The 25,473-nt window shown below is 43.2% G+C and overlaps 1 protein-coding gene across 2 annotated transcripts in view; it reads left to right on the top strand.

Annotated features, from left to right (window-relative positions):
• The window catches only part of FRMPD1 (FERM and PDZ domain containing 1), a 118,683-nt gene that overhangs the window by 20,722 nt on the left and 72,488 nt on the right, over positions 1 to 25,473 (top strand). The window contains exon 1 of one of the 2 annotated variants that reach the window (XM_074361854.1): positions 18,890 to 20,687. The exons of the other annotated variant lie outside the window; for it this stretch is intronic. The gene's annotated coding sequence lies outside the window, so the exon portion shown is untranslated. Of the gene's footprint in view, positions 1 to 18,889; positions 20,688 to 25,473 lie in introns of those variants that run through there. 2 annotated transcript variants of the gene reach the window in all.

A 25,473-nucleotide genomic window follows, 5' to 3' on the forward strand; every position in this document is an offset into this window, starting at 1 on the left:
CACCTATTGCTATGGATCTGTGTTTCGACAGAACGGTTTTCGTAGTGCTGTACGTGGCAAGGCTGTGTGCACTGTTACTTCCAGTCCAGGTTGTCTTCCTTCTGCTTCTGTGATAATGGACGGCGCAGTGGCAGGATGGAGTTTTACTGGAAAATGTGAAGGAGACACTTGGAATCTAGACAAAAGAGAACTTGTAAACATATTAGTCTTTGGGGAAATCTTACTGCAAATTGCTCTGAAGAATGTAGACAGAGAGAAAAAGGACAGAGAAAAAGAAAAGACAAGGCAGGAGACAAAGTTTTAAAAGCAAACAGAAATAATGGCTTAGATTGGATGCATTTGTTTCACTAATAAACCTAATGACACAGGAGTCTCATTTGATTATTAGCAACTATATTAAAAATTTAAATATAAAACAAATTTTGTAAATACAACGTGCTTATCAGACCCTTTCAACCTCTGGGTTGGCAACTAATGGAGCTACGTGAGGGGAGGCCACACAACGTTAGCATAATGAGGAGAAGGGCCTTAGGTCCAGGCCTGGCTTTACCATGATCTTAGTGTGTGATCCTTGGCAAGCCCTTTCCCTTCTCAATGCTCCAGTTTATTCTGTGTAAAATGAGTAGTTTAGACCAGGCCAGTCGTTCTAAATGTGTGGTCTGAACCAGCAACATTGGCATCACCTGGGAACTTGCTAGAAATGCAAATTCCTGCTGCATTGGAAACTCTGGGATGGGGCCCAGCTAGGTGTTTTAACAAGGCCGGGTGACTCTGATGCATGCTCGAGTTTGAGACCCACTGGACTAATCCTGTGTTTCTGTAAGTGCAGTCACTGAAGCACACGCAAAGCAGAGGCAACTGAAGCTCAAGTGTGGTCCGCCCTTCCATGTTCCAGGGCGGTCCATGTTCCAGGCCTACGCACAGCTGCTTGGTCAGGGAATGTAGTGGGGCTGCTCTGTATGAGTTATGGCCACATCGTTTCCTTCCTCCAGTGCCAGACAGCCCATCGCAGGCACACTAAGTGCATGCCCAGGGCACTAGCAAAGCAAGGCCACCCACCAATGTTATTTTCCAAAAAACATTAAAGTACATAATCCTCAATAGGAAAAAAGTCAGAACACTATTAGACCTCATGATAGTTCATTGTTTAGTGTTTTTTTTTTTTTTTTTAGTTTTCAGAGCACTGATGGGGACATGGTGGGCACTATATAACCTTTTCAAAGTTTAGGGTATTTAAAGTTCTCCATCCTGCCCTGCCTTTCTCCTTGCTTTTCCTTGAGGTATGCAGGAAGTAACTTGCCATCCAGAAGCTCGGCAGACTTGGGCTCATTCCCACTGGCAAGACCCTAGGCGGTGTGAGCTTCTTTCATCAGGAGGCACATAATGTTCAGTTATGTCTCCTAGCGTGATGTTAGCAGCTGTGGGTGCCAAATGCCAAGATCCACTACTTCACTGGAAGTTGGGAAATAGTGATGTTCTAACCCCAGCATTTCTTTTTCATTTATAAGTTGGAATATGTTTGATAGAGAGATGTTTCCCTTCACTGGCTGTTTTGTTAACTTGGAGACATAGTCATCCAGCTTGTGAGAGCCGACTGCAATCTCTTCCCAACCCCATGTTCACTGACGTCACATTGCTAGCTTGAAATTGGCCATGGTAGTGTTTACACTGTGGAAATTGGAAAATGATGCAAATTAGGGCTCTTCCCCCTGAGAGAGCTAGTTGTTAAACCTTTACCAGCATATAACTGGGTATAGTTCATGCAGGACAGCTAGGATAAATACTTGATTCTTCCTCTTTATTTACCCTAGCATCCTCCAAAGGTGACCAAGTAGGTTTTTCAAACATATCATTATGACCACTATGTATAAAAACAGATGAAAAACAAATTTCTTCTGTCTAGCACGGGAAACCATATTCAGTATCTTGTAACAACTTTTAATGAAAAAGAATATCAAAAGAATAAATATATGTATATGCATGACTGGGATATTGTGTTGTACACCAGAAATTGACACATTGTAACTGACTATACTTCAATTTAAAAAAATGTGAAACAAACAAACAAACAAAACATATTATAAATTCATGGATTTAAGCATACTGAATGAGTTTCAACCTAGTGCTTTTATTATCCTTATGGAGGCTCAGGTTATCCCATCTTGGGCCAATGTGTGGGTGTGTTAGGTGGGGTTTCAGCAGCCATTCAGGCTTGTGATTTACTTGCGTTTATTGCCACCTTTTTACTGTTCATTTGCCATTGGTCCCACCTGTTTTATATTCTTTTTCCTATTCTTCTTTACCTTATTTTGGATTAATCAACTATTTTTTATTTTTCCACTTTTTCCCTCTTTGTACTTCCTAATTATACATTCTTTGATTTTAGTGGCTACCCTAGAGGTTACAGTATATAACTTCGACTTCTTATAGATCCAGACTTCTTTTGTCTTTTTGTTCCACAGTCTTTAGCATAGGTTTCCATCTTCAAGGTCACCTCATGGTCCCAGTGGCTCCTAGAATACCACCTATCATATCCACATCCCAGGCAACAGGAAGGAGAAAAGGGGGAAAGGCAAAAGGGAGCATTCCATTAAAGAGCTTTCCTGGAAATCTCTTCCTATGACTTCTTAAATCCTAATGGGCACCTTTATTTGAGGTGCAGGCTAGGAAATGTAAAGTTTTGGTTGGGTACAATACCCAAGACTTTGCTACTAAAGAGGAAGCACAGGATGGATACTGAGTAGGTATCCATGCCAAACAATGAGCAGTTGTTTCCTTGCTTTCTCTCTTCAGACCTCATCTGAAAAAGCAGGGAGTTGGACTGGACAGCATCTAAGGCAGTTTGAGAGTTCTAAGTATATATATTAAAAAAAACCTTTACTCTCTCTGTCTTCTTAATAATTTAAAGACAAACCAGCAAACTTTGTTCCTCAAGAAAAATTCTCTGTTACATTTCTGATCCTTTCAAAAACACATTTTTATGTTGTGAAGAAAATTCAGTGTTGAAATCCAACAGAAGTGAATTGAACAAAGCTCTCCGTCTGGCTTTAGGATATAGTACAATATTCTACACCCACGCTCCCCATCTCCTACAATGATCTGTATTTTGTCGTCAAAAAATGTGAGGCAAGAGAGATTCTTTGAATAATTTGGACAAAGATTATTAGAGTGGTATTGTTCAAGTGATTCAGGAATGCAACAGTATTAGAGCAATAGAGTGATCTGTCTGTGGGTGGGGATGGATGGTGCAGCTACAAATACACAGAATTATAGACTGAGAATTGGCCCAGAGGGACCTCACACATCATCAGTTTTCCTTGTAACGCAAGAAAATTAGAGTCAAGGATTCCTGGGAACTCAGGTTTTGAGTAGGGGTGGATGCAGATCAAGTTGCTCCCCTCTACAGATGACACTGTGTTGTATCTACCAGCACTGCATTTGATGGAGCCCAGTTTTGCTTTCATTGGTTGAAAAGTCAGGTACCGCCACCTGCAAGTCTAGGAGAGGAGAAACCCTAGCATCGCCCCCACTCTCAGAGCCTTGCCATTCGTGCCTAAGCTTGAGGCCCAAGAGGCAAGATGTGGCCATCTCTATGTGCCCCATCAAGGAACAGGCTCTAGGGAACATGGAAACCTGATTTAACTCCTAAGGTCTTCCATCCATTGATTCGAACTCTGCTTTCAAATCTCCTCCCATTGGTTGTGGCTCTGCCCTGTGAGGCTCACAGAACAAATCTAATTTATCTTGTACCATACGGGCTTCCAGAAAGTTGAAAACAGCCATCATCTTCCCTCATAGTTCTGAGTTTTCCCCTCTGACTGAAATAATGCCTCTCTGTAACAGAGGACACGTGCAGTTGTTCACTACAGAGTGGAACAGCCTCTTCAAGCTTCAATATAGAGCTGCCACTCTACATACCTCCTAGGAGCACATCCTCATAAATGGAGGGTGCTAATGTTGGCAGCAGCCGCTGCAGAAGCTGAAGGCCCATGGAAGATGAGCCCCATACTTTTCTGGGTTTGCTGGACAGGCTCCATTTGCTGATGTGGATCCAGTTTTTAAATTGCAGGGCAGCCTATGAGTAATCTAAAAGTGCTTACTGCACACTGTGAGGGTGGCACACCATGAGACAAGCAGAAATGTTCATCTGTTTTTCTGGTATTGGTGAGTTGCTGTATCCAGCCATCCACAGACTAGTTCCTCCTAGAGACAATAGTCTGTGAAATATTTTATCCAGGACTGGGACTCAGACCATGCTTGGGATCCAAAGATAACCTTCCCAATAATGACTTACAGAGTATCAGCTTGGAAGAAGCCGCAGGGATCATCAGGGTGCTCTGCGGGTGAGCAAATGATGCATAGTTATATCTAGCGTTGTCCTAGTATACCAGCTGCTCTAACCAGTCATATAGGCCAAATAGCCCCTTCTTCCCCCTTCTCAAAACAGTTGTTTCCCACAGAAAAGAAATTCATAACATTGGCTAAGAGTCTTCTGCCCCCAGAACCTCAGTTTCATTATCTGTAGGCTGAGTGGGTGACCTAAAGATATCCAGGACCTGTTTCAAGATCCAGGATGGGTGAGGGTAGAGTGAGATTGGCCAAGAATAGGAGTCAGGCATTCCAACTCCCAGCCCAGGGCTGAGTGTGTGCCTCTGGCCTCCTCGCCTGGTCTTACACACGCACACAGTGAAGTAGAAAGAATCCTTCCTTGTCTTTTCAGGACCATGTAAAACAATTATTCTGATTACTACAAAGAGCACTCTCTACTAAACGTGGGATTCATTTTTTGTAATGCTGATATTCTATATCAGGATCTTTTTAGGCTCAGTTAGTCTCTTGGAAGATAAAGGAAGGCAATTGAAGTCTTTTTAAAAGTATTGAGATGTCCGTTCTGTTACCTTCAAAATTATTTAAAAAAAAAAAGTTTTCATGATAATGCCCTGCTTGGCAAAGGTGAGATGAAATGGGTACCTGCGTATGCACAGTAAATTGGTATGTTCTTCCTGGAATGTAATTTAACAGTATGTGTCAAGAACTCTTTGATTCAGGAAATCCACTTTTAGAAATTTATTCTAAAACATAATCAAGGAGGCAGATGCCAATTTGTATACTAAGATGTTCATCATAGCCTTATTCAGGAAAAAATTGGAAAGAAAATGTCTAAAAACAGGTGAATGATTAAATAAATTATAGTGTATCTTCATGAAAGAAAATTTTGAAGCATTACTAATCATGTTTTTGAAAACAGTTAACATGGAAAAATGTTAGTTTATAATGTTAAGTCAAAAGAATAACATACAAAATTGTATGTCAGACAATCAATTTTGTAAGAAACAAAATAAATAAAAGTAGGAGAAAAATGGTGGTACATGGTAAGAGAATGGGTGTCTTTTTCTAAACTTTTCTGTATTTTCTAAATTTGATATCATGGATGGGTAGTATTTTTATAATCAGAAAAAATAAGCATTATATCTAAAAAGAAAAGACCCAAGAAGGGCTAAGGTAAATTCATGATGGTACCGAGAGTAGAAGTACTTGGAGAGGCCAGCGAGGTCCACCTTGCCCTTCTCAGAGCAGCTCAAAGACTTCCTTATGATGCTGCAGAGTCACAGAGGGCGAGGAAAGTTTGGTACCAGTGAACACATCCTTAGCCAGTTATATTCACCTTGCTCTTCCCCGGCACTCTGGGGACTGTTTCACGAACTCAGTTCCTCACTACTGAACCACTGTGGCATTTCTTACATTCTTAAATGTTTCATGAATTCATGTTTTCACACAAGTCACCCTGTGTTCTAAACTGGCCCTGCCTGCAGGCACTCTAAATCCAGATTCTGCTTCAGGTAATAGTCATCAACTGCAAGATAACCACTGCCCACTCCTGAAAGAAAGGAAAAGCATCTGGCTAGCCTTGTTCAGACACAGGGGCACCTCAGGGGAAGAAGATGTGTTCCTGCCATTTCCCGCTGGCTTAACTTCCCTGACCAAAGGCAGAAACCCCAAAGGGAGAAGGTCACGGCAGGGATGGAGGGTGGTGGCAGCCCACGACCTTGGGTGAAGAGTAGTGCTCGGTTTTGGTAATGCTCTTTCCAAGAAGCCCTGGGACCTGAGAGAGTCCCAAGATGGAGACCAGGATGAGGAAGGACCTCTCGTAGAACAAACCGTTTGGGACTCTGAGGGAGCCGGGCCAGAGACGTGAAGACTCAGGGTTTTCAGGTATCTCAAGAGCATTTAGCAGGAGAGGGGTTAAAGTTAGTCTACATGTGATGCTAATGATAGAATCTGAATCAACAGGCAGAACCTACAGGCCAGATTCAACTCTATGCAAACAATTCCCTATTTTTGAATGTAATGTGTTTAAACATTTTCTGTTGATTAGGTTGTATTTGCTGTGGTGAAATATTCGAAAACTACAAAGAGATATACAGTGAAAATAAATTTGTCTTCCCATGTCTGTCCTTCAGCCACTCAGTCCCCTTCCCCAGCAACCAAGATTAGCAGTTTTTTTGTATATTCTTCCAGAAACAGTCTATGCATACACAAACATATCATAAGCAGATGATATAGATGATTCCATATATAGTCATTTTTCATTCAAAACTGTTTAAGATTATTCTCTATCAGTCTATGTAGTGCTTCCAAGTTCCTTTTTTCCCTTATTCTTTTTAATGAATGCATGCAACTCTTTGGATGACTGTACTATAATTTATTACACCCTCTTCTACTAGCCAGCATTCAGGATGTCCCCAGTCTTTGGCCATTAAGTAATACACTGCAGCAAATCTCTTTGTATATAGACAACACATATGGAACACATGTGTAAATACATCTGTAGAATTAGTTCCTAGAATTGGAATTGCTGAATTAAAAGATTTTTTTTAAAAAGATGTTTTCAATATTAAAACTTAAAAAAATATTTAAAACCATTACACAGTTCAAAATTCAGAAGGTGCAAAGGGTATACGTGAAAAGCCTAACTTTCATTTCTGTCCTCAGCCTTCTAGTTCTATTCCCTGAGTCAACCAGTGTTATCAGTTTCATATCTATTCTTAAATATCTTTCCTTTTTTATATACATATGGTTGCATATTATATTCATGATTCTGTGCCTTGCTTTAGAAAATTAGCAATATATCATGAAAATTGTTCTCAATCAGTAGTATGAAAGAGCTTTCTTTCTCTTTTTTTATGGTTACGTGGCATTCTATTAAATGGGTACACCATAACTCAGCTGTCCTTTATGATGGACATTTAGGTTGTTTAAAATGTTTTGGTACACATTTAAAAATTATTCATGGATATTGTCAAATTGCTCTTCACAGAGATTGTACCAATTTATACTTTTGCCAATAAAGTTTGTTTCTCCATATTTCAGCAACACAGTATATTATGAAAATATTTTGTCTTTGCCATTATGGTAAGTAACATATAACATCTCAGTGTTGCCTTTATTTGAATTTCTCTTACGAGTAAGGTTGAGCATTTCTATCAATGCTAGAGCCATTTATAATTGCTTTACCATAAATTATTCCTATCTTTTCCTATTTTTCTACTGGGTTGTTGGTCTTTTTAGTATTGATGTTTAGAAACTTGATATATAACAAGGATATTAACCTCTTGTTTGTCATGTGTATTGCAAGTGTTTTTACTAATTTTTCATTTATCTTTTGAATATGTTTATAGTGTTTTCCCCCATGCAGGATTTAAAATTTCTATATAATAATATGTATTCATCTTCTGTTGAATGCTTATGACCATTCCCATATTTTCTTCTAGTATTTTTATGGTTTCAGCATTTAAATATTTGATTCATTTGGGTTTTATTTAGGAATAAAGAGTAAGGTATATGAAGTAAGACAGGGAATCTGGTTTTTTAAATTTTTTTCAGATGGTCATAAAATTTATTTAAACTTTATAGCCTCTTGAGGGTCAGGATCATATCTGATTCAACTCTCTGTCCTCCATAGTGCTGCTCACTAATAGTAACTAGCACTCAGTGAGCACTTTCTAGGGCGAGGATGTCCATACATCCTTGTGCTGAATGACTCCAAAGCCCTTACACTTCCCAGGACACTACTCACCCTCACCTAGCATAGTGCCTTACCCAAAGGCTCCCAGTTAATATTACCTGAATAAATGAATTAATTTGCTTATACTTAATTTGGACCACATATGATTCAGGTGAGCAATTTGTAGAACCCAGTCAGGCCAAGTATATACCTCTGCACATCCAGCACAGGAATGGGCTATTACAGTGGACTGAGCATTAGGTCTGATCTCTGAGCACAGTTTAACTGTTGTGAGCTTCTGTTTTTCTTGTCTGTGAAATGGGATAACAACACATAGCTCAGAGGAGTACTGTGAAGGTCAAATGAGATACTGTCTTCATAACAGCTCTGAAGGACGTCAGGGTTGTGTGCCTTAAGGGATTATGAGTCAAGTTCGGATAGTGGAGATACCATTAATGGCACACCCCTATTATATATCTCTTCCTGGTAGGACTGAAAGAAATGGTGAGGGGGGGGGTTGCTAAACAGAGGACAGAATTGTGGGGAAGGTAGGGGCTAGAAGTAGCTATTTCTGTTTCCCAAGTGTTCATTCTCTGAGCATAAACTGAAATTCCCTCTGGAGCCACACTAATGGACACATTAGTATCAGTTGACAAAGCACCATATGCTCTGAAATGTTCCCCAATTAAGCTTCATGGGAAATGGCAGGAATTCATGGTCCATTATAGGAGATCTGCCACGGCTTTAGCCTCTAGTAAAACACATGCCTAGATCTCCTAGGCTCTAGGAGGTCAGGCTATGCCCCCGACTACATGATGATGCTTAGGACATCATTTATTTTCAGACAGAAGTTCTATAAAGTCAGGTTATTCTTGTCTGTCAATTCTAGGGGTATAAAAATCTTTTATTTTTTTAAAAAGATGTATGTTTTAATAATGGATTATTTTGTGAATACTCTTGCTGTTTGGTTTCAGCATGTGTAACAGTCATTACTCAGGGTCCAGATTATGAAAACATACCATATCTTCAGTGTTATTAACACATATGCAGTTTTTCATAATTCACCACCTTGAATTTACAATACTTTCAGCGTTCCTTTGTAAAAAGTATCATCTCTTTTTGTATAAATCAATCTTCATTAAAAAAAAAGGAAGAAAAAAAAAGACAGACCCAAGCTCCAGGGAAGACAAAGTATCAGGATTTCAAAATGCATAATAATAGCTGCCTTTTACCTAATGTCAACAACACCCCTGATCATATGCTAGGTACTTTGTCCTTATTATTTAATTTAATCCTCACAGCACCCTTCAAGGTCAGTATTATCTCTTTGCTGTGATGAGAAAACTGGAAGGCTACATTAGTTGTCCGAGGTCACAAAGTAGCAAGGGATAGAAACTGGGATTCAAGCCACATCTGACTCCACCACACAACCTTCCCAGAATATCCCTGTGATTCAAAACAGACTGAAATACAATGTCACAGTACACAGCACATAGTAACAAAACATGAATAACGCCTTGTTTTAAAGAAAATCTAGGTCATCCATCACCCTCCCTATCCTACACTAAGGATGGAAGAGAATGCTTCCAAGACTCTCCCCTGTGCCTGGAGCCTCTCTATGCACCGTTTCCAGAACTTAGGGTTGTGAAGGAGAATTTTAACTGAAGAGGGTCCAGGCTAGTACCGTCTGTCCCTTCAGTCAGGTTTCCTCTGCTTTACCTGTCTTCATATTGGGCTCTATTTAATAAGATGTGCACTGAATAAAGGATTCTACTGTCTCTCCTCTGACAAAGCTAGAAAAACACTGATGTAGCCTGATTCTCTTTCATAGATGAAGACTCTCAGACCCACAGCAGCTTTGACCAAAATCACCCAGAAAGGTGGGACAGATCCTTTCCTCTTAAATGTTTTAATTGCTGGGTTACTATAAGGAAACTATTGGGGTGACAAAGACTATCACCATGGGAAATATGTTACAAGAGCGTTTCCAGCTTGTTGACCAAATAGGGGATGGTGGCGGATCCACATTTAAATTCTGGCTCCATTGCTTACTAGCTGGATTATTTTGAGCAAGTTACTCAACCTTGCTGAGTCTCTTCATCTGCAAAACAGACACCCAAATATTTGCTATTGGAGTTTTGCGATTATTAATATTATATTTAAAACACTTTGCATATAGTAGGTTTTCCTTCCCATCCTCCGAACCTTCTTCTTATAGGCTGTTCTCTCTGCCTGGGAGCTCTGTCTTCTTTTTCCTCCCCAGGTAGCTAATCTGTACTTATTTCTAGTTTCTTTCATTAGACTCCCTGGGTTTGAATGTAAACTCTGCCACTTACTAAATAAGTGACCTTGGGAAAGTTAGCATTAGTTTTCTTATCTATAAGATGAGAGTACTAGTAAAATATACCTCATAGAATTATGTTAAAATGAGATAACATAAACTGCTTAGAACAGTGATTAACAAATACTAGGTCTCAGTAAGTTTTAACAAGGACAGTTTGTGGGCTCTACAAGATAATTTTGGAGGGCTCTCTTTCCTTCATAAATAGTCCATTTACATTGTCTAGAAGCTTATTTATACTTTATTCCTGGAGTTCAGAAAATTTACCAAGATATGTTTTTAAAAAATCTACTCTGCCAATCTCTGTCTTTTAATTAGTATATTTAGACTACTTACATCTAATGTAATTGTCGAAATGTTAAGTCTCACATTTTATTACTTATTTTCTGTTTGTTTCCCATTTTTCCTTCCTCTCTTTTATTTTTCCTGCCTCCCTGTGATTACTTGGGAAGTTTTCAGAATTTCAGTTTGATTTATCCATAGTGTTTTTGAGTGTATCTCTTTGTGTAGTTTTTTAGTTGTTAGTCAAGTATCAGACTATACATGTATAACTTGTCAGTGACTACTGGTGTTGACATTTTACCACTTCAAGTAAAATGTGCATTTAGGTCTCTTTATGTACCCTCTCTGCTTTTAAATGTAATTGTCTTAAATATTACCTCTATATACATTGAAAACGTCTGACAATATTATAATTTTTGTTCCCACCAAACGTAAGTCTAAAACCTTAAGAGGAAAATAATAATCTATTACATTAATCAATAGTTTTACCTTTTCTGTTATTCCTTCTTCATTGCTGATATTCTAAGTTTCCTTGTTTTATCATTTCCTTTCTGTTTGAAGAGTTTCCTATAGCCATCCTTTTAGGGTAGTCATATTGGTCAGAAGCTATATTAATTTTTCTCCATCTTAGTTTTTCACTTTCATTCCTGAAAGATATTTTTATTGAATGTAGAATTCTGAGTTGACAGCAATTTTCATTCAGTACTTGAAAAATATCACACCACTTCCTTCTGGCCTCCATGATTTCAAATGATAACTCTGTTGTCATTGGAATTGCTGTTCCTTTCTAAGTCATGTGTCATTTCTCTCTGCCATCAAGACTCTTTTTGTCTTCAGTTTTTAGAAGTATAATTATGCGCCTGGTAATTATTGAAATGTTAGGATTTCAGTCTGTGGATTTTTAAAAGTTTCTTTGAGTTTATCCCTTCTGGGGTTTGTGCAGCTTCTTCAGTCTAGGCTTATGCTGTTTGCCAAATTTGGGGGATTCTTAGAGACTGTTTCTTCAACTACTTTTTCAGTCCCTCTCTCCCCTTCCCCTTCTCTCTCCTCTCCTTCTGGGACTCTGATGATATGAATGTTAGCTTAATTTTGTTCTTTTTATTTTTCCCCTACTATGTTTGTTCTGTTGTCCAGACTGGTTAAATTCTGTTAATCTTCCTTTAAGTTCACTGATTTTAACCTCTGTTATCTCCACTCTTCTACTGAGCCATCCAGTGAGTTTTCCACTTCTTTTATTCTACTTTCCAGTTATGTAATATCCATTTGATTATTTTTATAACCTATTATTTGCTGATAGTTTCTATGGTTTCATTTGTTTCAAGAGAATTCATAATTGCTTGTTTAAGCATTTTTATGGTGGCTGCTTTAAAAGCATTGTCATGATTCCAAAATCTGTAGCTTCTCCATTTTAACATCTGTTGATTGTCTTTTTCTCATTCTAGGTGCAATTTTTCTGGTTCTTGGTGTGATGAGTGATTTTTAAATTGCATCCTGGACATTTTAAGTATCATGTTATGGATTCTAGATCTTATTTGCACCTTCTATTTTAGCAAGCCTCAACTGACACTGTACTGGTAGGGAAAGGGAACACTGTCTCATTACCCATGGGCAGGGATGGAAGTCCAAGTTCCCCACTCAGACTGTTCTGGCACCACCCTGGAGTGTGGTGGGAGGTCTGAGCAGGGGGGGGAAGTCTATGTTCTTCATTTAGCCTCTACTAATCAGGGGTAGGAGAGTGGGAGTGTTGTGTGTCATTTTTTCTGTGATGTTCAGCTGGAATAGGGTTGGTATTATCACAAAGGCTTCTGCCTTATTAGGATGCTCTTTCCTGTTCCTTTGATAATGGAAATCAAACTTTTCTTGAGGCTTTTTAAAAATCTGTACTTATTGGCATTTTCTACTTGTGGACTTTTCTAGTGCCCAGTCTGGGACATATAGGAGGCAAAAAGAAAACCTAGGGAATTCATTGTCATGTTGTTCATTGAGTTCTGAGGTTCCTAGTTGGTCTGCCTTCTTTCTCCATCATTCAGAGTTTTTTCATGTTTGTTTTATACACTATGTCTGGGGGTTTTAGATGCACTCAGCAGGAGGAATAGGGAGAAATGTATCTTCTCCGTCTTGTCCAGAACTGGAAGCCTAGGTATGTGTTTTTAAATTACTACTGTGTAGCGTTTAGTGAATCTTTTCTATCTGAAAATTCAATTTTCTTAAAGTCTGTAAATTCTGTTATTTCTTTAGTTATTGCATTGTTCCCTCCTTATTTTTGCTCCATTTGGTACTCCTGTTATTTGCATATCTCCTAGATACTTCATGTTTAAAAAAAATCTCTTTCCTCATGATTTCCATTTCTTTGTGTTTTTGGCTTGGTACTGTGGGATTGTTCTCCTTTTTCACCTTTCAGATCATTAAGTCAATTTTCAGTGGTGTTCATTCTATTTTTCGCTTCTACAACTGAAGTGTTTAAATTTAGAATTTTTTTAACCTCCGAAAACCATTTTTCTTCATTCTTATCACTTTTCCCCCAATGTCTACTTGAATCTCCTTTAAAATATTCTTCTAAAAACATAATTTTTCTTATATTAAATCTATCTGAATGAGGCCTCTCTTCTAGTTACAGTCTTTCTCCTTCAAGCTATTGCGTCCCCTTAAATGATCTCTGATCTGCTTTGGCTACTCACATCCGCACTTGGGCAGGTCAGGCTCTTGTGGCCTCTTGAGTAACAATAGTTCAGAATCATAAAAGGAGAGAAAGATGCCTCTTTTCCAGTGGCCTCGTGGTGAACAAGGCTGGTCACCTGGGTCCACCAGGCTGAGATGAGGTGGTGAGAGAGGCTTCTAGGATCTTTGGACACTCCCAGTATGAATGCGGAAGGGTTGGGCTGCTGTGTGCCATTGTGTAGGTTGTTTACTGCACAAGGGTACCTGGTTGAGAAGAGAAATAGGAGCTAAAATCCACTTGCTGAGCTGTTTACTGTGTGTGGAGCTGCATCTGCCTGAAAGAAGGAAACATTACTTACTCACTGGCACAAAAGCGTCTGAGAGGGATGCCTTTTTCTAATCCATGTTAAGATGCTGTACAGGCCAGTAGTGGCCCTGGGAGGGGTAGTTTGGCCCACCTGTGACATTCTCCTCTAGGGAGGCAAGTCTCAACAGAATCAGAGGTCTTTATCTAAGGCTATGTGTGGGGAATGGGCAGGGACAGTTCCTCCTCACCTGCTAAGGGGTCCCACTCGGTTGGGGCCAGCTAGGCCCCTCAGGTAGCTCTAGAATTAAAAGCCTTTGCTGCAGGCTCACTAGTGAAGCAGGTATTTCCCAGGCTTCTGGGCCTTGGTCCTCCCTGAAATTTTTAAACAGTGTGGCAGAGACACCATCCTTCACCAGTCCTGCACTGGCTTGGTCTCCCTGGGATGTGTGAAGTTTCCTTTAGGCTCCAGCTCTAGGCCCTAGTACCCTAGCCTCTCTGTTCACTCCATGTCTCACAGCTTAAGTCACTTCTACAGAAACCTGGGTGGGAGAGAGACTGTCAGCTGTAGGATGCAAGTCCCCATCTTTAGAGAATCCCCTTGGAGAGTCATCCTAAGATTATTTAGGAAAACTTTCCATATTATAATTCTGTTGCAATCATCTTTCCCCCCACTAGGATAGAGCTTTATTACCCAGTTAAACCTGAGCTTAAATCCTGTTTACCAGCTCTGTGATCTCATACAAGTCATTTGACTTTTCTGAGCTTGTCTCAGTTTCTTTGTCTGTAAAATGGAGGTCATGTTTGTCTTGCATAATTCAAGGAACTATCAAGAGAAAAAAATGAGATGATTGCTCTGCCCAATGCTTTACAAACTGTAAAGTGCAATGAAAAGGTAAAGCAGATGAAGAAAGTGGTGACAGAGATATGGTGGCATCTGCCCCTGGGGCCACAGGGAGCAGAACGGTAGTGGGAAGTTGCATTCGCCCAGTAGATTCAGAGTAGGATCAAACTTATGGGAATTGGAGCAGATACTGTTGGCAAGACCAGAGTAGGGCCATGCTAGACACTGGCCACAGGCTCAAGGGCATGCCTTCTTCTTTGGAGCTAATCTTCCAAAAGCTAAACTAGCAGAGGAAAAGAGATAAAATGGAAAGAATAAAAGATGCTAAAGCCACTTATATGTTCAAAGCTGTCCCTCAGAACACTGAAAGATTTATCATCCAAGAAACGAGATAAAAACTTATCTGACAGGAGACATAAAAATCTTGAATATTTTTTAAATTATGATAACCATTCCCAACCCTATGCAAATATCCCATCCTTTCCCACTGTTCCCAGCCAACTCATTAAGTCCATTGCATTAGCAATAGATTAGAATACTGGTTTTATCAAGGAGCAGAGAATGTGATTAGGAACAAGAAAAGAAATTTAAGCAGGCAAGGCTTCTATGAGAGCTAAGGAAGCAATCCAGAAAGGAAATGTATTTTCTACAACTTCACCCTCAACCCCTCCCCCAAAAGGGAACACAGGTTATCTTTGGGAAAACGACTATGGTAGGTGATCACATAAGGTTTGGAAAGTACTGGGAGACTGATCTCTCTTCACCAATACGCAGATAACGGACTTTCTAGCCTAACTCCCAATTCTTCATGTTTTACAGTGAACTGGACAGTTCATTTTTAAGAAGTGAGCAGTGACTGTTTGCCTCTGTGTCCTAGAACCTTGGGAGTAAGAACATGTTGTTTTTATGTCATCATTCCTCTCTGAAGGGCAACAATATACCTCTCCTCAAAAGGTAATAATCCTCCTGATAAGCACCCACTCTCTTTTGCAGACAACAGCAGAACCTCTCTTTGACTTGATAATACTTCAGCTTCCTTAATCTCAAAGAATCATTCAGTTTAGTGCTTAAGAGACCTTGGCTGTCACAGGATATCATTCCCTCCTTTTACAGAAGAGTAAACTGCAGGCCAGAGAGGTATTGTGACTTTCCCATAGCCACGTGGCAGGGTTAAGGACAGACCTAGATTCTAGAACTCTAGGACATTGCTTTTCTACAAGTAGCTGACCACAAATGTGGGCGTGGCTGTTTCTCATGGTCCTGCTGTAACACTCCAACGCCATGAGTCTTGGCTCACCAAAGTCTCAGTGAAGCTTATAGTTAATAGTTCACTATTAACTAGATCTTAAATATTAAAAACATGTCATCAGTTTATGTAGTAATAACACTGTCTTAAGCAAAACATTCTGTTCCCCATCCAGTCTGGGTTTATGTTGAAATCACTACGCTTCAAAAGGCATAAGATCGTAGGAGGGTACTCAACAATGCTGAATGAATGACCACTGACTGGGAGGCTCACTAAGGAATCATCTCATTTTGGATCTGAAAGAGACCTTGAGGGTCATTCTGTCCCACTCCTTCTTTCCCTGGTAGCATGAAGAGTGAGAGGATTTGGGCAAGTGGCAGAATAGTACTAGAATCACCTCCTTTTTTTTCCCCCTGTTTCCCAGGCCAGTATTCTTCTTCCTCTTTTTTTTTTTTTTTTTAATGAAAGTATTGGGGATTGAACCCAGGACCTCATGCAGACTAAGCATGCATTCTACCACTGAGCTACACCACCCCTGCCACCAGACCAGTATTCTTTATTTCTACCTGTACAACTTTTCACTAATTTGATACAAAGGCATTAAAATGATCAATTTACTTGTGTTCTGGTATACAAAAAAGTGTTTCTAACATATTTTAAAACACTTTCCATACAAAGTGACAGGGTCAGGTTTGTTTTTCTTTTAACATATGGAATTTGATCATTCTGAGGAAGAGCATAAACTTGTCCTAAATCACTGCAGACAGTAAAGCTGAAATTTGAAGCAGTAAACTATTCTATTTGGGGAACAATAGATATGAAGTCAGGAAGAGTTAGGCATTCAAAGAAGGAAATTGTATAGAAAAGCTTACTATTAGGTCACCTCTCCAAAGTATTTAAATGCAAAGCAGATTAATACAGATAAGGGGAAGGTATGGGCACTTAGCAGATGACAAATGGCACTTTCATGCCATAGAGAAAGCAAACTTTTAGCTGAAATGTTACTTATGGAAAATAAATTCAAACCTCAGATGTTTTAGTCAGGAAGTCTCATTAGGATGCAACACAACTTCTCATTATGGGTTATTACATAGTGTCACTAAAAAAAGGAGAGACATTGGAAAGGGACAAGGCACAACCAAATAGCAATATGAGAAATTTCAGTCCTGCTATATCTTGCTTTTTATTAATGTTGAGTCATTTGATCCTATCCTCTCACCAAAAATGAAGTCAGAGTGACAAAAGCAGAGATTAAAAGTGATCTATATTGAAATGACAGTTATTAGGGTAAAACTCTTTTGAGAATCTTATGTATAGTTTACTCATTGATTTATTCATTCATTCAGCAAATATCTATGGAGTTCTTGGAAGACAAAAATAAATAATGTCTTTTACAAGGAGGTCTCAAGAAGACGACAGGTAAATAAATCATTATAGTGAGGTGTGCTTGGTACTTTATCTGAAGAATATACCAAGTACAGCACAGGCACAAAGGAGGAACTGGGAAGACCTCCTAGAAGAGAAGATACTTTTGACCAGGATTTAAAGGAGGAAGAAGAGTGTCTGGCAGGCTGTGGTAAAGGTGGGGAAATGAGCAAGCCTCCCACAGCGAGGCAGTAGCTTACACAAAGTGTTCAGCAGTATGGGATTGAGTCCCAGATGAATCCTAGTGCAGCTGTGGAATCCTAAGTAAGTAGGGGGTTACTTCTTGGAGCCTCAGTTTCCTTCCCAGTTAAAAGAGCATAGTAATCATTACTGCATATACTGATAATAAGCATGACTAACAGTGCTGGTTAGTAGGTAATGAACGCTGTTCATCTCTAATAACTTTTTTTTGAACATGCCTAGGTTGCGAGTATTCTTATTATGCTCCCTTTCCAGAGGAAGAAACCCAGAACCGAGAGCTTATGGAACTTTCCCAAGATTACATAAGTTAACAAGTGGCTGCGTTGGGAGCTGAACCCAGGCAGTTCGGCTTGAGACCGTTTTAGCACTGTGTTCTATGCCGTTTACTACCTGAGATACTGTATGCAGAGCACTTAACATAGTGTCTGACGCATAGCAGTAAGTTAATAAGTTAGAGCATTTTTAGTATTGTAAACACTATGTGCCGGAGGAACATGAGGCATTTGTTGTGCAGGTGTGGGGTGAGGTGGAGATGGGACTGCAGCGGTAACAGGTCAGATCGCGAGGGCTTCGTGTCATGCTAAGGAGTTAGGATTTATTGTGAGGTCAGGAAGGAACAACAGAGGTATCTTCAGCAGGAGAGTGACTTGTCAGATTTCTGATTGAAAAAGGTCACTGGCAGCATGTGGCAGATGAACTGTAAAGAGAGAAGACTGGAGGCGTGAACTACAGCTTCACCAAGAAATAGTGAGGCTCCAACTAAGGCAAGGGCAGCAGGATGAAGAGGAGATGTGTACAAGAGATGTTACTAAGACAGAGTTGACTGGATTTAGTAACCAGTAAGATATGAGGGGCAGGAAGAAGGAAGAGTCTAGAATGTTCTTTTGGTTTCTGGTTTAAGTCCCACTACCAGTTGAGATATGGAAGCAATGCAGAAGGGGTATTTTTAGGGGCATGGTGTGAGTTTGGTTTTGGCTCTGTTGAGACTGGAGAACCTGAAGGGATTCAGGAGATATGCAGCAGCCAGTTGTGTCTCTGGGTTTAAAGCAGAAGGTCTGGGCTGAAGCTATGCAGGTGATCAGATTTCTCACTGAGGGTGAAGGGAGTAAAGAGACCAAGAGGGGACAGGAGCAGCCTTGGCATTTAAGCAGCAGGCAGACAAGGAAGGCTGAGAGGGAAGAGCGACCAGAATGGGAACCTGGACAGAGTGGGGACCCAAGGGCCAAAATTGAAACTGTTTACACAAATATCCATTTAAGCACCTGATGATGCAGATTATTCTGGCTTGCACAGCTAGGAAATTGAGAGGGACAGGACAAAATTCCATGGACAATATTTGTACTCACTGGACAAGAGGGTTGAGTTTTTATTTTCCTTTCTGACAACTGCCCATTTCCATCTTCGATGTGCATTAGGGAGAGTAATTTGTTTATTAACCTTTATCCACAACACATAATTTTAAAAATTTAACTTTAAAGACAATGGTAGATTCGCACGCAGTTATAAGCAATAATATGGAGAGGTACAACATTTAAGTTTTTAGAAGCTTACTTTATTTCCACCACGGCTTTCGAATTTTCTGCTTTTGTCCTCTTCCCCTAATGGTGCTTATTGTGGGGAAGAACTCTGTACACTATGAATAGAAGGGAGACAGGTGAGGGAAGCAGACCCCAGGGAGTGAAGTGCATGGATCTGCGTGCAGAGAGGCTGGGGCACTGAGAGAAAAGGGAGTTTTGGGTGGAGGTATCTAGGAGAACTTTTAAAGACAGAGCCTCTCAGGAGAGAGAGTTTTGGGGTAGACGTCTGGATTTGGGAATGAAGGATGAGAGGACGTAGGTGCAGGAGGGCCTTTCTTCATCCAGGCCAGGTGGGCTCCAGCTCCAACTGCTGCAATGCTGCTGGGTTTTGTTTTGCTTTGTTTTGTTGGTGGGGAAGGATGAAGGGTCCACTTGTAAACTTAAATTTGTGCTCCATTCATCCATCACCAAAATGATCTAACATGCCAACCTGATGGTGCCCCTGCCCTTCTCAAAACTCCTCCCCTGGCCCCTGCTGACTCTGCTGCTTCAGCTCTGTTCTCCTGCCCCTCCCTGCTGGGCTCTCTCACCTTGGGGGTCTTTGCTCCTTCAGTCTCTGCCTAGCAGGCTCTCTCCACACTCCTCCGTTTCACTGGCAACCCATAGGCCTTTTAGGTTTCTGTTTAGAGGGCATCTCCAGGAGGCCTTCTTCCCTCCTTAAATGCGGCCCTCGGTGCCCTGGGATCACACTGTTAACGGGAACTGCACTGTATTAACAGTCTGGGAGACAGTACATTCTGTGAGAGCAGGAACTGTGTTTTATTCGCGGCTGTATCTCCAGTGTCTAACACAGTGTAGGGATCTAGTAGGCGTCCAGTAGATATTTCGGCAAGAAAGAATTCTCGAACAGAGGCATGCACTTGGGTATGATGGGTAGAGAGGTGGTAGGACCGGAGCCAGAGGAGTGGGTGAGATGGCCCGAGGAGTCAAAAGAGGGCTGTGTGTAGAGTCCTTACGGCACCCCAACATTTTACGGCTTTGGATTTGAGGAGCTCTCAAGGAGACTAGAAAGGAGTGGTTAGAGAAATCAGAGGAAAGCCGACAGAGCCAAGAGTCCAAGCGTCCCAGCGTCCCAGAGCCAAAGGAGTTTGCAGAGGCAGGGGAGGTGGTGCGTAGTGTCAAACGTGAACCCCCTCTTCCACCTCTCCTCAGCCCGAGGGCCAGTGTGTGTGTGGGTGGGTGGGGGCAGTCGGGATCTTATGTGTGCCTCAGAGTCCTGTGTAGCTGGAGCTCTTCAAAAGGCCTTGGAGTTTTGAGAGCGAGATCCGAGGGAAGGGAGGCGTGGAAGGGAGTCGTTCCTTGGGACTCTTCTGGATTCCAGTTCTGGGGCCACCGCCGCCGGTCCGAGTGACCTTTGGGGAGCTCCTTCCTCTCCTGGCCTCAGTCTCCCCATGGGTACCCCGCTGACGCTGCGTGCCCAGGCGGGAGCTGGGGAAGGCGGGCGGAGGCAGGGCCCGGGTGGGAGCGGGACCGCCCACTGCGGCGGGCCGGGACCTCCGGGACCCGCGGAGGCGGCGCGCGGGGCTCCTCCCCCCGGGGCGGGGGTCGTGGCGCCGGCAGCTGGCAGCCCCGCAGCTGCAGCCTCAGCACCTGCCGCGGTCAGACGGCGCGGGCGGGCGCAGCCCGGCCGTGCACCCCTCCTCCGGCTGCAGCCGCGGCGCGGGAGGCGGAGCCCGAGCCGAGCCCGAGCCGAGCCGCTGGCCGAACCCTGCCCGCGTCCGTGCCCGCCGCCGGGCGGGGCCGCCCCTCGCCGAGAGCGTCAGCCTGCCAGGTCCGCGTCCGCGCGGGCGGCGCCTCCTTGCAGGTAAGGGCGAGGACCCGGCGCCGTAAAGTTTTGGGGGGACTGCCGGTCCCTGCGCCCCGGGCCTGCGCCTCCGGGAGCTGCATACTGCCTGCCCCGCGGCTTCCTCCGCGCTGCCCTCCGCGGTGCGCTCCCGTTTGCACCACCGGCTCCTGGTGACCCGCGCCCGCCTCCAGTCTTCTTGTCCCCTCTCCGGGCGGGCGGCGCGTCCGCGGGCTCGCTTAGGGCCTGCAACAGTTAAATCTTCACACAGTATCCATGAATTGCTTAAGTTTTCGAGGTCTGCATGGTGTGGTGCAAAGAGCGGCAAACTGGGAGGTGAGAGACCTGGGTTCAGGTGTGGTTACGACTGGCGCCAACTTTGTAAGTGACCTCCGACCAGCTCGCCCTGCCCTGTCTCTACGGCCACTCCTGGACTGGGAGGGGTTCTCCAGAGACGATCACCTGAAGCGCCATGCCTGTATTCCCAGTTGGCGAGTAGAGGGGCACCCCTGAGTGTCTCAGTTCCACAGCTCCTTGGGGGTGACAGGAATCTTAGAACCTACAGAAGTCAGTCTCGCGGGTCACGTCGCTTACCTGCAGCAGCTTTGGCTGAGCTTTAGGAGGGGTATTGAGTCAGCCTTTGGGAATAAAGGATGCTCCCAGGGCTGGGAGTCGGGGCCCTGGCTCCTAGTGGCTCCTCTGCCATCCACTGACTGTGTGACCTTGGGCAAGTACCCCCACTGGTTTTACCGCCTATAAAATGGGGGGGGAGGGGCGAGGTAGGGAGTGTGCACTAGATAATTATTGAGATTCTTCTGCTGTAAACCTGGAGAAGTGGAATTTCTGGGTCTCTGCATTTGGTGTCAGTTTGGGTGGAGGCAATATTTCACGGAGAAGCCACCCGGCACTTGCAAACGGGCGCTTAGAAAATAAAGGAGGCATTTGCAGTTTGCTTTGGAAGTCTCAAAATAGACATGGCAAGGATTGGTGAATGCTTGCCTTCCCTCCTTCAGTGCTTTGGCCCATCATAAAATATTCAAAGGCATAATGATTTGTTTTCAAAGTGCTGTATAGGTCAGGAAGCATTTCTGTTTGTGAGTCGGTTATTTTCGTAAAAACCTCAAAATAGTTGTTTGGGAAAAATAATGCACTGATCTAGGGGTCCTACTCAGAGGCCAGCATCTACTTGTTTCTAGTCTAAAGTGACGAGGTTGAGATATTTTGAAATAAAGACGATTTAAAGTCACTTACAGGTCAGGCCTTCCTTTGTGGGTGTTCAACCTAGCTGTGCTTAGAGAGGCCAACCGTTCAGCAAGTGCATATTTTGCAGAACAAGTGAATTCTGGTGCAGCCACAGCAGAACAAGCAGGAGGGAGTTAACTGTGATATCCTAGAAGATGAACTTTGTGCTTTTGCCCAATCTCTTATCCCCCTTGTGCTGCAATTAGCATCTCCCCCGTGTGTGGGTGAAATCCATTACTATGAAAGGGTTCTTATGGAAGTGATTTTATTATTTTATTTCCTTCCTAGACTTCCTGGTTTTAAGTTTCAAGCTTTATGAAATCAGAGGACTAGTGAGAGTGTGTTTTGTGACTAGAGCAGGAAAACAGCAGAATTGTGGTACGTAAGTTTGCCTTTCCCTGAACAATACTCTCTAGTTGAAGCTAATTTGTCCAGAACCTTTGATCTCCCAGATGCATTCGAATGCCTCCAGTCTTTCCCCTCTTCATTCTTCAGCAGTTCAATTCATTCAGGAGGCAACAAATAGGGAAAATAGCCAGGCTCTACCCTCAAGGAGCTCAGATTCTAGCGAGGAAGAAAGAGGATTATACCATTGAGCATTCTGGGGGCTAAACTTTGGGACCTCTGGGAACTCTGAGGAGGACGAATTCTAACTGGGGACATGGTGAAGTCTGTGCCATGAAAAGTGGTAGGAAGAAGAGGATTCAACAGGTGGTGGAAAAGCCATTTTAGGTCACAGAAGTGGAACAAGCAAAGGTACAGAGGTGGGAAAGCACAGGGCCCAGATAGAGAAGAGTCTGGAGGAAGTGCAAGAGAAGTCAGAGTGCTTCAGAGCAGAGAGAGGGCAGTAGAAAGAGGGTTGGGAAGCTCTGATCCTGCGCATGAACCCACACTGGTTTGGGGATATTGGATCTGTAAATCACACTTTTCTCATTTGTAAAAGGGGAAAAATAATTATTCTAAACTCGCAGGGTTAAATGGGATCATGTGTAAAAGTTCCTCACAGAGTGTTTGCATGCAGTGGGTGTTTGATAAGTTAGTTCCTTTTATTAGCGAGCTCACAGGCAAGCTCCCTAAATGTTGCTGGACACCACTGGAATATATAAACAGTACTTTTTGTTTTAGCCTGTGTGTTGACTTGGAACCTGACCATCAGGATGGAGTTCCTGGGACAGTGTGATTTGTATTCAAGGTGCCTCATGATTCAAGGGGCCGGCTCTTTTTGTTATTTGGAAGGTGCTCAGATCGGACACTGTCATCCACAGCAGCTAGTGCCCTGTAAATACTGTTAGCCGGTGGGAGGCCACAGAGGGGTTAATTGGAAGATGGAATCCCTGCCGCCCACAAGCTTATCATTAGTGCTCAAGGACCCTGGTCTCTGGAGTTGACAGACATAGATAAAAATAGATCAGCCTTGTCCATATATACTGGGAATTGAGTGCTGGCTCCCGTCTGCCTTAATGCAGGCAGGGGGATTTGTAGTAGCCAAGGAAGGAGAACAGAGCAGGAGGGTAAAGAACAACATTGCAACACCTTATGTTCCCGTGTAGCGCCATGCTGCATCCACAGTACTGCCCTCCCTTTGTTCATTCAGCAGTTATTCAGAGAACTTCTACTTTGTGCCAGAGAACTATTCTAGGTGCCCCAGGAATATACTGGAAATGCAAGATCCCTGCCTTCCTGGAGTGTATATTCTAGTTGAGAAACATAATAAACAAGTAAATACATAAATCAGATAATTACAGGTTGTGCTAAGGACTGGGAAGGAAAGAAGCAGGGTCATGTGAGAGAAGGTCATGGGGGGTGTGCCGCTTGAGGGTGTGGGGGAAGGCCTGTGTGAGCCAGGGAACCAGTCAGGACTGGAGTGAGGGAGGGCAGCCCCGCTCTGCAAGAGGCTGGGTAGCTTTGTGTATCCTGGGGCCACACTGCCTGGATTTAAATCCTGGTCCCTCCGTCAACTAAATATATATTCCACGGTCAGCTATTTAGTCTTCTGGGATTCAATTTCTTTGTTTGTAAACGGGATAATAACCCTACCTGGTTGTGGCAAGGATTGAGTGAGTTGCTGTATGTGAAGTACTTAGAATAGTGGCAGGTAAGTGGCCAGCACTGAATAAAGGTTAAATTAAGGGGAATGAGCTTGGGGGAAGGGACTATTCCAGGCAGAGGGAACAGCAAATGCAAAGGCCTGGAGGCTTGAAAGGGCGTGGTGTGTTCTAGGACCAGATGGGCTGTCTGTACAGATGTCCTCCCCACGGATGTTGAAGAGACTCTGGAGCAGGTGCTCTGCCCCTTCTGGATAAAACTACATTTTCAGAGTATTGAAAAGAGGAACCCCAGCCACAGCACTCTCACCTGTGAGGTCAGGCCCAGAGTGGTGCCGTGAGCTACTGCCGCAGCCGCCGCTGCTGCTTTGGGCACATTTCACTGTAGAGCCACTTCTGCAGGCAAGGCAAGAATTGGTCCAAGAGAGCTGGCCACGGTATACTACAGAAGTTGGAGCCCTCAGGCATCCCAAAGTGAGTCTGCTTTGGTAGACACAATCCAAGTCTATTCAAGTTGATGACAGTTCACCTCAAAAAAAAAAGAAAGAAAGAAAAATCCCTCTCTCCCTCTCCCACCCTTTCCTGTCCCCTCCTCCTTTCCTCTCTTCCTTTCCTCCCTCCCCATCCGCCTTTCCCTCATCCTCTCTCTCTCACTGCAACCCTGAAGAGTAGTGTCCCTGGAGGTGCTCACTGATGTGCAGAGGGGAAGCTTGAGTGGGGCCGAGCCCTTGGTGCCACCGAAGCTAGCCTTGCCCCCTTGCTGTGAGATACCGATGGCCAGCATCTCCTCCCACTCCAGGATGGGAACTCGACAGCGGGGGAGCATCGTTATCTGTGACCTTTCCTCTCCCTTGATCCCCCCTTCCTGAAATCTAGTCACTCATCAAGTCCTGTCATTTTTACTTCCAAAATCTCTCTCAAACATATCTTCCTCTTTCCATTCTCTTGTTTTTTTCCTAACATGTGGCCCAGAGATTTTCAGTGGGTCCCTCGTGTATGGACAATGAAGTACAGGGTCCTCAGCCTGGCAGACATGGTGGGTTGTCTCCACACCATCTCTCAGCCCCCCCCCCATCCTGTCCTCCACACTTAATCCCTCCCACCCCCCAGGTCTCTAGGGCTTTGCTCCTCCATCTGGCCCCTCTCCCTGGCATGCGCTTCAGCCCTTGTGATCTTGCCCATGCCTGAAGGCCCAGCTCAAATTCTCTTTGCCCCAGGAGCTGTCTTCCAGATCTCAGTGTCCCAGGGCCTTCATCTTCCCCTGACCTCCCACCTCTGCACCCAGTAGCTCTCATGGAGAATTATGCTGTCAACCTTGAGGGATTCTGTGTGCAGCCACTTGTGTATGTGACCACAGCCTTGAGAAGTCCCTGGGAGGGCGGGCATAACATCCCTCTTACCTCCACCCCACAGCCCTTCTCACAGAGCTCAGCCCTAGTGATATGCATTTGCTGCACTAGATTGAAAGAAGCCAGTGATTTTTCTGAGATCTGAAATGGTTTGAATCAGGCCAGAAACAG

Source organism: Camelus bactrianus, chromosome 4, assembly GCF_048773025.1.
Source record: "Camelus bactrianus isolate YW-2024 breed Bactrian camel chromosome 4, ASM4877302v1, whole genome shotgun sequence".
In the NCBI taxonomy this organism is placed as follows: Eukaryota; Metazoa; Chordata; class Mammalia; order Artiodactyla; family Camelidae; genus Camelus; species Camelus bactrianus.